This window comes from Medicago sativa, chromosome 3 (genome assembly GCF_051527215.1).
Source record: "Medicago sativa cultivar Bolivia chromosome 3, Bolivia_mono, whole genome shotgun sequence".
NCBI classification, from domain to species: Eukaryota; Viridiplantae; Streptophyta; class Magnoliopsida; order Fabales; family Fabaceae; genus Medicago; species Medicago sativa.
In genome coordinates this window covers 37,180,962-37,194,907 of record NC_140751.1, presented here as the reverse complement: position 1 = coordinate 37,194,907, position 13,946 = coordinate 37,180,962, and positions in this window count along the sequence as shown.

The following is a 13,946-nucleotide window of genomic DNA, read 5'->3' as shown; positions in this document are numbered from 1 at the left end:
AAGTTTTCTCAAAATATTCAAATATTATTAATGGGGCTCAGAGCCTTTAAATACTATCACATATACTCCCCCTTTTGTCATTAGCAAAAAAGCAAATAAGCAATAAAGACCAAACGATTTGAGAAAAACTCAAACAAGAAGAGAGTATAGCAAAAAAAAATCAGAACCTATAATCTTATCAAAAATATATAATCAGAGCATAAATAACTAAGTAAATCAAAGCAATGAATATGTATATGAACAAAAATATCCAGGCATTCATGAATCTGAACCAACTAAGAATTCAGAAGCAGTAAGAAGTGTAAAACAAGAAATGTTCAGAAGCAAGAACTAAAGTAGCTAAAACAAATAACAAACAAAAAATAAACACTAGGATGTGCAACTAAGGGTTGGTTTGTTGTTGTTTCATCATCTTCTCCAATTTTTCTGCTTGCTTCTTCACCAGTTCTTCAAGAGCTTGTTGCCTCTGAAGAAGTTCCAGTTCCCTTGCTTTAGCTTCCTGCTGTTGCTGTGCCATCTGCTGTCTTAGTAGCTTGAACATCCTGGCTTCTCTAGTCATGTAGTCAGCTTCTGAGTAGAATGGCTCATTTGTCAGAAGCAGCCTTGGACCTTTCTTGGCTAACTCCATATCCTTCAAAAACTTCCTTACAGCAAAAGTCTTGATTCTGATGCATTTTCTTCTTACAGATTCTATCAGATCAGTAGCTCTCTTCTGCAAGGATTCCCATTGTTCCTCATAGGCTGATGACAGATCAATTACCCTTCTGTTCTGTACCAGATCCTGCATCTCTGAGAGGATCTTGAGTAACTCAACATCAATGTACTCAGATTCCAGTATGTTCAGGGGTGGTTGTTCAAGGATTTCTAGATCTGAGGATTGGTCAGAGTCACTCAGAGATAGATCCTGAACAGGTTCAGGTGTTATAATGGTGAGGTTATGATCAGATTGAGTTGAAAAGGATGGTTGGTCAAGGTTAATTTGTGAGTTTGAGGTTGAGGCTTGGAGATTGACTTGATGATTGTCAATCTCCATTGGAGTAGGTTTGGGTAAGGTTTGCTCTGGTTGTTGGTTTAGTTGGGGGTCACTTTCAGTATTGATTGGTGGTTGTTGTGGTGAAGTTTGTTGTGTTTGAATGTTTGGTTGGGGGTCAATGTCCGCTATGGGAGATTGTTGTTGTGGAGGTGAGTAGGGTTTGTGTGTTTCTGATGGTTGTTAATGGGGGCTTTCTGAAACAATTTTCTCAGAAGCATCTGCTTCTGGGGTTGTCTCAGAGCCTTTTTCTGATGTAGGTTCAACATTTTCTGGTGGAATCATGTTGAGGGGTTGAATATTGAGAGGTTGAGGGTGATGGCGAAGAATACTATCAATGACTTTGTCTCTTCTCTCAGCTATTTCTTCTATCTTTTCATTGATAATATGACCCACTGGCTCATAAGTGCTTGACTGAGAGGGTTTTGTGTTGGTCTTGGTTGATGTTGGATGGCTTTTTACTGGTTTTCGAAAAAGGAGTCCTATGGGTATATCATCATCAGAATCAGAAGATGATGATAATGAGGTTTCTAAAGAAGTTAAAGGAGAGTCACTGGATATCTCATGTATTACCGGTTCTGAATGTTCAGCTGTCCTCTTCTGATCATCTTCAGCAGTACCAGGTATGTTAAGAAGTTGTGAAGCCTCTGTCATAACCATTTCTTGAAGATCAGAAGCAATCTCTAAAGCTTTTACAATAGCTTCAGAAGCAGTAGTAGCAGCTCCTGCTTTCTTAGTAACAAGAGGAAAGTCCTTGGTCCTCCTTACTGCTAACTTCCTCTTCTTCTTTGGTATTACAGGTTGATCAAGAGCAATACCAACATCCAGGATCAAACTTGAATCCATGTCTTCAATAGCTTCTTCAATTGATGGTACTGAGGAACCACCAATCTTGAGCTTGTCAGAAGCAACTTTTGCTTTCTTAACAGATTTTTCCACCTTCAGATACTCTTCTACAGTCATCTTCCTCTTTGATTTTCTACATCTGGCTCGTGGCAATGCACCACCATACATCTCCTCAGGTACATCTTCCAACCTGATTCTTTCGTTGGTTGCCTCAAAGTGCTCCTTGATGTAGTACATCTGCACATCAAGAGGATCCTTCTTGCAGATAGGAGGAAAGTCTCTCATGAGATCAGACTTTGCATTGGATTCATTCAAATCAGTTTCAAGCTTGGTGACCTCACTGATTAGCTTCATATTTTTGAGTGTCTGAGCGTTTATGAACTTCCCAGTCTTAGTATCGAGCAGCTTATCTGTGTAGGCTTCAACATTGCTTAATCTGTCCAAGACTCCTCGTTGATAAAATATTTCTGATAAGAGCCTTTCATAAGGAACCCAGGGTCTGTCCTGTAGCTGGCTCTTTTTCAGACATTCTATCAGATACTTGAACATGTATTTTGGCACATTCACCTTTTCCTGTTTGATGAAGTGCTGGAGAAAGACCTTCTGAGCCAAATTTGGTTTCTCACTTCCACCACATGGAAGCAAATTCTCATTCTGAATCTTCAGAAACATCTTCTTTTCCATGTTTAAGTCAGCATATTTTCCTTCCTTTATGGAATTGTATATAACCAAATTAGCTTTGTCTTTCCAAATGCATTCTTCAGCAGCACTTGAAAGATCAATTCCAGAGTATTTTCCAGAAGCTTCTACACCAAGTACAACTTCTATTTGCCATTCAGCAATCCTTACTGGAATTCCACAAATACTTGACCTGATTTCAACACTAGTGAATGGCTCAAGTCCCATTTCTTCTCTTGTCTTTCCTTCAAGTTCTGGATAAAGCAAAACCATTTGCCTTTCTTCAGTTATAGATGCTTCTTTGTCGAATACCTTAGCTCTCACCCAGAAGTGCCTAACTATAGCTTCGTATGTTGGTCCATTCAACATTTTGAATTATGGCACAAGACCTTGCACTTCGTAGTAGTTTCTGATCCAACACGTATGAAATGCTAGAGATGCAAAATCTACTGGATTTTCTATTTGAACCAGCAGTTCCCATTCTTCTAGTTTCATGCTTCTTCCTCTGTAGTCATAAATAGATTCTGGAGCTTCTTGATGCGAGCTTGATGATGCCATTTGATTGGAGATGAAGATGAAACTTTTAGGGTTCTAGGGTTGAGAAAATTGCGCTTACTTCGCAAGAGGTTTGAAAGCAAAGTGTTTGTTTGTGAAGTGAGTAGTGTGTGAATTGACAAAGTGTTAAGAGCAAAAACGATTGCAATTCAAAAGAGACAAACAAACATAACATTAATGACAAACTGGGGGCGCGTGAAAGTACTTTTCAAAGCTATTAAATCATCATTGCCCTTTTTAGTTATACACCAATACAGACAGGCCACTTCAGAAACTTTCAGAGTAACTACCAAGTTAGTGGGCCAGAAGTTACTATAGAAAGTAACTCCCAACGTTTCCACTAACTCTACTATTCAGAAGCATAAAATCCAGCTTCTGGACTTCAGATACTGACGTCATCATCAGAAGCGAGTTTTCCTCAGAACCTCAATAAAGAGCTTCTGATGGACTACTGCTTCTGAACTAACTTCAGAACCTAAAATCCTATTCAGGAGCAAGCAAACATTTAATCAGACACAAAGTGCATGTTCAAATTTTTCTTTATAAAATTAAACCTTTCAACAGTTAAAGGCTTAGTAAATATATCAACCCATTGATTCTCAGTATCAATGAATTGTATATCTAAAATTCCTTTTTGAACATAATCTCTGATAAAATGGTGTTTGATTTCAATATGCTTAGCTCTTGAATGCAAAATTGGATTTTTAGACAAACAAATAGCAGCAGTATTATCACAATAAATGGGAATACTGTTAGCAATTATCTGATAGTCTTCCAACTGATGTTTCATCCAAAGTAGTTGTGTACAACAACTTGCAGCTGAAATGTATTCTGCTTCTGCTGTAGACATAGCAATAGTTGTTTGTCTTTTGCTAGCCCAGGGTATAAGATTATCACCCAGAAATTGACAATTGCCACTGGTTGACTTTCTTTCAATCCTATCACCAGCATAATCAGCATCACAAAATCCAATTAGCTTATAATCTAAGGATTTCCTATAAAGGAGTCCAAGATTAGTTGTTCCTTTCAAATACCTGAAGATTCTCTTGACAGCAGTCATATGAGATTCTCTAGGATCTGATTGGAATCTTGCACACAAGCATACACTGAATAAAATATATGACCTAGATGCAGTGATGTATAACAAAGAACCAATCATACCTCTGTACAGGAAGAACTTCAGCTCTCCCATCATGCTCATTTCAAATTCATCCTGCATTAACTTAGAGAATTCCTTGCAAAGAGATGTATTAGTAGAACCAAATATTATATCATCAACATATATCTGCACAATAAGAATATCTTTCCCAAGGGTCCTTCTGAAGAGTGTTGTATCAACCTGTCCTCTTTTAAAATCATTTTTGATTAAGAAATTACTTAGTCTATCATACCAAGCTCTGGGAGCTTGTTTCAAGCCATATAGTGATTTCTTCAGTTTAAAAACATGGTCAGGATAATTAATATCCTCAAATCCAGGAGGTTGCTTGACATACACTTCTTCTTCTATGACACCATTAAGAAATGCACTCTTGACATCCATTTGATATAATATTATGCCATGATTAACTGCATAGGAAAGAAGTAACATGATTGCTTCCAATCTTGCAACCGGAGCAAATATTTCAGTGTAATTAATGACTTCTTGTTGACTATACCCTTGTGCAACAAGTCTTGCTTTGTTTCTTGTTACTTCTCCTTGCTCATTCAACTTGTTTCTGAATACCCATTTTGTTCCAATAATGTTCTTGTGCTGAGGTTTGGGTACCAGATCCCACACATCATTTCTTTGAAATTGATTCAACTCTTCTTGCATAGCTAAGATCCATCCATCATCTGATAGTGCTTCATCAACTGTTGTAGGTTCAATCATTGAGATCAGTCCAATCACTGATTCTTCTTGTCTAAAGTATGATCTTGTTCTTCTTGGACTATCTTTGTTTCCAATGATTAGCTCCTCAGGATGTGAAGACTTGTGGTTGAAAGTGTTTCTGGGAGGATCTTCTTGATGTGAGCCATCTTGTGCTTCATCAGAAGCAGCTTCATCATGTGCTTCTGATGTGGGTTCAGCTTCTGGACTTTCTTCAGATTCAACCATCTGATCAGGTTCTGGAGTAGCTTCAGGAACATGTATCTATGCAAAACTTTCACCTTGCTTTGAAGATTTATCTTCAAGCTCTTTGTCATCAAATTTAACGTGCATAGATTCTTCAACACAGAGTGTCTCTGAATTATACACTCTGTATGCCTTTAACCTTTCAGAGTAACCTAAAAAGATTCCTCTTTGGGCCTTGGCATCAAATTTCTTTAGGTATAGCTTGTTATTTAGAATGTAACAAGTACATCCAAATTGATGAAAGTAAGAGATATTGGGTTTTCTTCCTATAAAGAGTTCATATGCTGTTTTCTCCAAAATAGGTCTAATATAGATCCTGTTCTGGACATAACATGCTGTATTCACTGCTTCTGCCCAAAAATGTTTTGCCAAATTGTTTTCATGGATCATGGTTCTGGCCATTTCTTGTAAAGTTCTATTCTTTCTCTCTACAACCCCATTTTGTTGTGGAGTTCTAGGAGAAGAGAATTCATGGATAATTCCATGTTTTTCACAAAAAGCTTCAAATGGCTCGTTTTCAAATTCTCCACCATGATCACTTCTGACTTTCAAAATCTTTGATTCTTTTTCAGATTGAATTTGAGTGCAGAAGCTACTGAATACATCACAAGCAGCATCTTTACTCTTTAGGAATTTCACCCAAGTTCATCTGCTGTAATCATCAACGATGACTAATCCATATTTGCTTCCATATAAGGATGCAGTACTAACTGGTCCAAATAAATCAATATGGAGTAGTTCCAAGGGTCTGGAGGTTGAAACAATGTCTTTGGTTTTAAAAGATGATTTCACAATTTTCCCTCTCTGACATGCACCACAGAGTGCATCTGAATGATAGTCAATGTCTGGTAGCCCTTTGACAAGTTGTAACTTACTAAGCTTAGAGATTAATCTCCAGTTAGCATGTCCCAACCTTCTGTGCCACATCCATTTCTTATCATTCACTGATAGAAGGCAAATCACCTTCTGATCACCTCCTTGAACACAATGGATTTGTCTTCCTTGTTGATTACAGTACAGTTGGTTTTCTCAAAAAGCACATCATAACAATTATCACAAAATTGACTAATGCTCAAAAGGTTATGTTCAAGACCATCTACCAACCATACATTATTAATTGAGGTAGAGGAATTACCAATAGTTCATGTACCTATGATCTTGCCAGATTGGTTGCCTCCAAATTTCACACTTCCTCCTTCCTTCATTGTTAGGCTGAGAAGCTGGACTTTTCTCCTGTCATGTGTCTTAAGCAACCGCTGTCTAGGTACCATGATCTTTGCTTTGACACTGCTCTTAGACATACTTGCATCATTAACATTTTCAGATTTAGGTACCCATTGTTCTATGGGTCCTGAAAGGTTAGTACTTGATGCTTTACTCTTCACTTCCTGTACCTTGTGTTGTGAGTTGAATTGCTTCTGATTAACCATCACCTTAGGTTTTGGTACTTCAGAAGCAGTAACTGTCTTCTTCTGAAACTTGGACTTCAGAACCTCAGATTTTGGTTTCACCAGACTCTGAGGAATAGGTTCTGATCTTTTCAGGATCCTGATCTTTGAAGTCTTAGAATCAGATTTGATCATAGCCTTTGGCTTAGAGTTCTTTGGCTTTGAGGTGATCTTAGCCTTAGAGCTAGAAGCTTTAGGTTCTGATTGAACAACAGTTTCCAACTTAGCACCTTCAGGTACAAAGAAGGTTTTCAATCCTTCCTTGATGCATTCACAACATGCTTTGAGATTGATTTCATTTGGTTTCCCTCATGAAAAACCAATCTCTTTGCCATTGTTTCTGTAAATGCTATAGATCATAGAAGCCACTCTACTTCTGTCAATGCCAGATATGATAAAATCTTCAAGAGCAATTTCATGGTTGCTTAAAGGTTTTTCATTACACTTTTCATGTAGCTTCTGACATAAGAACCTGAGCTGATCTTCATAAGTTTTACACATGAAGTCAAAGCCCCTAAGTCCTTGTTCAGAAGCTTTCAGATCCAATAGAGTTGATTTTTGCTGTTTTACCAAATCAGCATATTTTTCTATTAAATCCTTCAACTCATTGGTTCTTACTTCAAAATGTGTAAGAAGTTCTTTAAGTGACTCAACAAGTTCATCTCTTGGAATCTTAGAATATACCTCATTTTCATCTTCAGAATCTGATTCTGATCCAGCTTCTCAAGTTGCTGTGGCAACTAACCCAACCGCTACCTTTGCATCTTCATCAGCTTCCTCTTTATCAGATCCAGATTCACTTCCCAAATCATCCCAGGTTGCCATTAAACTCTGCTTGATCTGCTTCTTGAATTTGCTTGGTTTGAATGTTGACTTCTTTGACTTGTCCTTAGATTTCTCCTTCTGAAGATCAGGGCATTCAGCAATGAAGTGTCCAAGCTTCTTACAATTGAAGCATCCCTTCTGATCTTCTTTCCTTGAGCTTCTGGAGTTGCTCCTTCTGGTTAGAACCTTTCTGTTCTTCTTGGTTAGATACTGAAGTCTGTTTGAGAGCATGACCATTTCAGCAGCATCTCGTTCAGAATCTGAACTTGATTGTTCTTCCTCTTCAGATTCAACCACTTTGAAAGCTCTTGATGACTTGCCTTTGGATGGAAGATCTATTGATTTACTCTTCTTAGTAGACTCATGTTCATTAAGACTTAACTCATGAACTTTGAGAGAACTAACAAGATCTTCGACACTTAAAGTGTTTAAATCTTTAGCTTCCTCAATGGCAGTCACCTTTGGTCTCCATCTTGCAGGCAAGCTTCTGAGTATCTTGCTCACATGGTCAGAAGCAACATAGCTCTTCTTTAGAATTTGTAGCCCAGAGACTAAGGTTTGAAACCTAGAGTACATCTCCTCAATAGTTTCATCATCCTTCATCTTGAATAACTCATACTGATGTACAAGCATGAGAGCCTTTGTTTCTTTGACCTTCTTGCTGCCTTCATAGTTTGAACAGAGAGAAGCAAACATAGCTTTAGCAGTGGACTTGTCACTCATCTTCATATATTCTGCTTTAGGAATAGCAGTGACAAGTGCTCCTTTGATAATATGATGCTTCTTGTAGAGTTTCTTCAACTCATGAGTATGTTTCTTTCTATCAACAGCAGCTCCTTCTTCATCTAGAACTAAGCCACCAACTCCTTCTTCTAGTATATCCCATAGTTCTTCGTCTAAGCTCATGATATAACTATAGAAGTTGGTTTTCCACCAAGAAAATTCTTCAGCATCTCCGTTGAACTTTGGAATCTTCCCAACACTGGATTTCTTACTGTCACAATAATCATGTGAAACATTATTATAGCTAGTTTGACCAGAAGTAGAAGATTCAGTAGACATGTTTTTCTCAGATCTTGGACTGTTACACTGTTAGGTGTTATCAACAGAACCAAGGCTCTAGATACCAATTGAAGGTGAGAAAAACACAAGAAGGGGGGTTGAATTGTGTTTTGAAAAAATTCTTCATTTCTCCTAAAACTGAACACACTGATCAGAAGCTAAGTGAAACAACTTCTGAAGTGATAATCAGAATCTGAACGCAACGGAATAAAACAGAGAGAGAGAAGAAGAAAGACATAAAGCAATTATACTGGTTCCTTCCACAATCCGGAAGTAGTCCAGTCCCCCTTGCACTTCCAAGGAGATTTCACTAAGAGTAATATCTGATTACAATTGCTCAAGCACACCTGCAAGAGACTTCCTTTGCTCAAGCACACTTTGCAAGAGTCTTCCTATGCTCAAGAACACAATCAAGAGACTTCCCTGCTCAAGCACAACTGCAAGAGACTTCTAACTAAACAAAATTACACAGAAAATTGTTTAAGGTTGAACACTTGATATACAATCAGAGGTGCTCACAATACAAATCAGATACAAACTCAATAACTTAAGAATTTCTAAGATGAAACTTTGAGACACAGAAATTCTAAGTGAATGCAGAACAATTTCAGCAGAGGTTTGACACTTGTATAAATGTTGTGAGTCTTTCGTTCAACATTACCAAAACTCTAAGTCTTCACTCCTTTATATAGAGGTGTGAAAGAGACGTTGTGAAATTTCCAGCACATCAAAGAGTCGTTGTTGAAGCTTGATCTTTCACCAATGATCTTTTGCCTGATTTGGTTGTTGTCCTATGAAGAACCAATTTGAAATCCATTCCCATTGTGAAGGAACATCTTTGCAGGCAAGCTGTTATTCTGGAGCTGTTTTCTTGTCCTGTAGCGTGGACACAAAACAGAGTAATGGAGAAGGTGGTTGTACAGTTCGTACAAAGTACAATGTCAACGCTTTTTGAAGATAAGGTTCCAAAGCCTTCAAATCTTCACCAAAATGACCGTTGCAACCATCCACTAGTCTTCTGCACTGTTTTCGAATCCAATGGACAGCTTTTGAAGTGTTGATCTTTGAATCTTCAGCTTGTGGTGATAATCAGCTTCTGATGAGCTTCAGCTTCTGATGAAGTCGCTTATGAACTATTTGCTTCTGATGACTTTCAACTTCTGATGATCTTCAGCTTCTGATGACTTTCAGCTTCTGATGATCTTCAGCTTCTGATGACTTTCAGCTTCTGATGACTTTCAGCTTCTGATGATCTTCAGCTTCTGATGACGTCATCATTCTTCATGAGCACTTATGACTTCAGATGCACTTCTTTTCAGATGCTTTTAAGCTTCCTTTTCTTTAGTCCATAGCTCTCTTTTTGTTCTTCAGAACCTTTATATGATGTACATTTTTAACTATGGTCTTGTACACTTGAACAAATATTAGCTAGTCCAATTTACAATTTTTAATACCTTGTTATCAACAAAACTCTTTAATGTTCATTGTTAAACACATTTTGTTCCAACACATTAGATCTGATGGACCTCCTTTATCCAACGGTCTTCTTTTTAAGGAGTTTAAAATTACTCCCTCTGTTCCTTTTTAAGTGTCACTTTTAGAGAAATCTTTTGTTTTAATTTAACTGTCACTTTCAAAGTTCAATGCAACATTAAATGTTGTTTTACCATTATTACCCTTAGTTATTTATTGTGGAGAGAGAAGTATATGAAAGAAGATATTAAATGAATAAGGTCATTATGGTGAAAGTATAAATTATTGTATCAAAATTGTATCAAAAGTAGTAACATTTATTTATTGTCTTGGTATGTGTAAAATGTCAAAATGTGACAATTAAAAAGGAACGGAGGTAGTAATAAAATAGGACCAAATTGATGATTAAAACAAAGATAAAGGACCATTTTGAAACATTTAATAGTTAGGGGACCAATTCGAAAAAAAAGAATTAAGTTAAGGGACCAAATGATTAATTAAGCCCAAAATAATCTTTCTATCATATTAATGTAGTAAGTTATAGTATTACAAAGGAAGGAAAATATGAGATGTGTCGTCTTTGAAGATGTTTCTCCCCTTTAGTGTTTTCATTGAAGCTTCTGCAAAAGCTTCCACCACATTCGTATTGCATCTGCTTCTGCACCCAATGCCTCCTTTGTTGTCTCTTCAGCTTCCACTACGTAGGCTTCCACTTCATCAATTGTTCGAGCATCATATGTGGCTTAGACATCGACCTTATCTTTGTTATTTCTAAATCTATCTCAAACTTTATATGGAAATTTCTCTCATCCCTATAAAATTTCATAGAGGCTTTTCGTCTACCTTCCAATAAAAACAAGGGTGGGTGTCTTTCTCTATCTGAATACTGAATATGTTGGAGTACGTGTAATCATATACATGTGTTTCACCTAAAGATAATAATTTTGTCTAGGTGTAATCATATAGTTTATAATATCATGGCTTAAGAGACATGTAAGATGAAGACTACTTAGACATTCGCCAATGTGAGCATTGAGTATTTTCTATTACACATGCTCACCCTCAATACTACCTTGGTTCATGGAAAATAGGCGGCCTGTATATAGAATAAAAACTAATATTATCCTATGTTTCATTGCTTGACTCAATGATGATAGGTCCTCTTACGTTATTATCAGCGTATTTTTCAGTCATTTTAGTAATGATTTGACTCAAATAAGAAGAGTTTTAGGAAAGTTATTCCTGGTTTAAGAGATGTTTTCTTATCGAGTCATGTAATTATAATTCTTCCCTAAACCAAGCAATTCTTAGGTATTTTGTAAGTATTTTATTGAAAAAATAAAGTAATTTGGCAAAGTAAGACACCTCATGAAGAATTGGGAAAACATGAAGTGAAGATTCAAAGAGACCTCAGAAGAGATTACAAGTTCGGAAAAATTTGTCTCAAATCCTACAACAAGTTTGGAGGGAGATAACACTAACAAAGACGAAGAAAAAGGTAAAAGGCACCAAAAGTATAAGCCACACACCCTGAGTGTGCTGGCTGCCACACGCCTCGTGTGTGCGAAACAGTGTTGAAAAACACTAACTTTAGCACACCCCTCATGATCTAAACACATGTTTAGGTCAACTATTATTAAATGTGAGACTCTTATCAAATATTTCACACCTTGTTGGAGCGAAATGAGATTTGAAAGAGAGGAGGAATGAAGAGAGTGATTATACGGATGAGATGAAAGCATTGAGTTATGACGCGGGAATTGAAGGTTGCTATTTCGTTAGTAGTGTCGATGAAGTTGTGAAAAGGAAGAATGTCGAAACCTTTGGGTGATTACATTCACTATTTCAATATATGGATTCAACTTATGGCCTTTTGAAAAGGTTATAGAAAATCAGAAAGCATATCTTCACACTACTGGCTAGTAGTATTGATCAATTTCTTAATTTATTAATATATCTTTTAGAAAGTGAACAACCAAAACTAAACAGTTTTATGTTATACATAAGTGATGATAAAACATATGCACTTCAATTGTTAAAATAAACTTACTATAGTTAGTGTTTCATAATTTCTTTTATCAAACTAAACCATCAGAATCGAAGAGCTTGGTATATTGTATACATGTATTATTTATGTTACATAAGATATGCTTGCACACCAAACCGGGAATACAAAGACATATATTTAAGCCTCCTTGAGAGATTTGATAACCTTGGATGGAGTCTTACTATAGTTAGTGTTTCATAATTTTTTATTGAATTAAACCATCTTGATCACAGAGCTTGATATCCTTTATACATATGCTACATAAGATATGCTTGCACACCAAAACTAGAATCTAAAGACATCTATCTAAGCCTCCTTGGTATGTTTGATGGTCTTAGATGGGGTCTTGCTAGCAGTTGCAGCTTTTTCCAGTCATCTTTGGCAAAAGCATAGGGTTGACGATTAGGAAGAACACCACCATGAGCAATGGTAACACCAACCAACAACTTTCGAAGCTCCTTATTATTCCTTATAGCCAACAAAATCCCTCAAGATGATCCTGGTTTTCTTGTTGTCACGAGCTGCATTCCAGCTAACTTAAGCACCTTAGTAGCAAGATATATAATCATAATATTCATTAAACATTGTTGACAATAATAGTTTGAGAAGATATCATATCATTCTTAACAAACGATATACTAATAAAAATCATAATGAGAAACTAATAAATAAAACATATCAATGAAAATAAACTAAAATAAACACCCAACATAACCACAAGGAACATGCTTTTTTATCCAAACAATTTTGATGAAAAGCTAAAGGACAACTATCACAATCAGAGAGTGGTAATTTTGTTCATCAATGCAACAATCATCCACTCGTTATTTCATCCTTTTTTTTTTCTTTTCGGCAAAATGAAAATTAAAATAAATTTAAACAAAGAGATACAGAGACTGGGATCACAATACAACTGGTTAATAGATTAGATTGAGTCCATTTATTTAATATGTTGCTTCTATCTTCTATCTTTTCATGTAAACGGATGAAATAACTTGCAAATTCAAATAAGAAATACACAACATTAAATGATCAAAATAAAAACAATCAATTCAAAATCAACTATAGCAGTAAATACCAAGGTCAAAATATAAAACGTTCATGATTATTACCTTTTGAAACAAGACAGAATCATCTCATCATTTATGCCCACATTTTACCCATATTTAATCAGAGAAATCACACTCGTTGAGAATTATCATAAAAATGATAAAAACATAAAACATCAGAGAAGAAGAAGAAATATAAGACATCATTGGCGATTTCCATTCATTCATAATTGTGATGATACTCCATGAATTGAGTTTTGGTTTGACGCTCATAGATCTAGTGGAGAAAAACAACACAAAATCAATAGGTGAAAGTAAACTCAAAAATAAAAAACAACGGGGACAGAAAAATATTAATAACATGGAATTTTTTCGCATATATAAGAGAAAACAACATGAGTAGAGAAAATTCACAATTTATGTATCCCTGTATCTTTAGAATATCATCATAGTCAAATCAATAGCTTAATAATATATGTCGAATATATCTTTATATGAATGGGTGATGAATAGATAGAGAAGAAGTGAATTTTAAGCTCTATACAAATGCAAGAAATGCAGCGAGAGAGAGTGATCTTGATAGAAGCGCCGTTGGTCCTCACTACTTCTGCCAAAGTGGTGAGCATAACCGCTCTTATAAGAGGCTAAACCTAGGGGTGTACGTGGGCCGGTTTGGGTTGGGTTTGGTCAACCCAAGACCCAAACCATATATGATACTTCGGTTTGGGTGAGATAAAATAAGATTATTACTTTTTCCACCCTATGGAACTCTCAGACACCCTGTAAAATTTCCAAAAATAGCCCTTGAAGTTCGGATTTC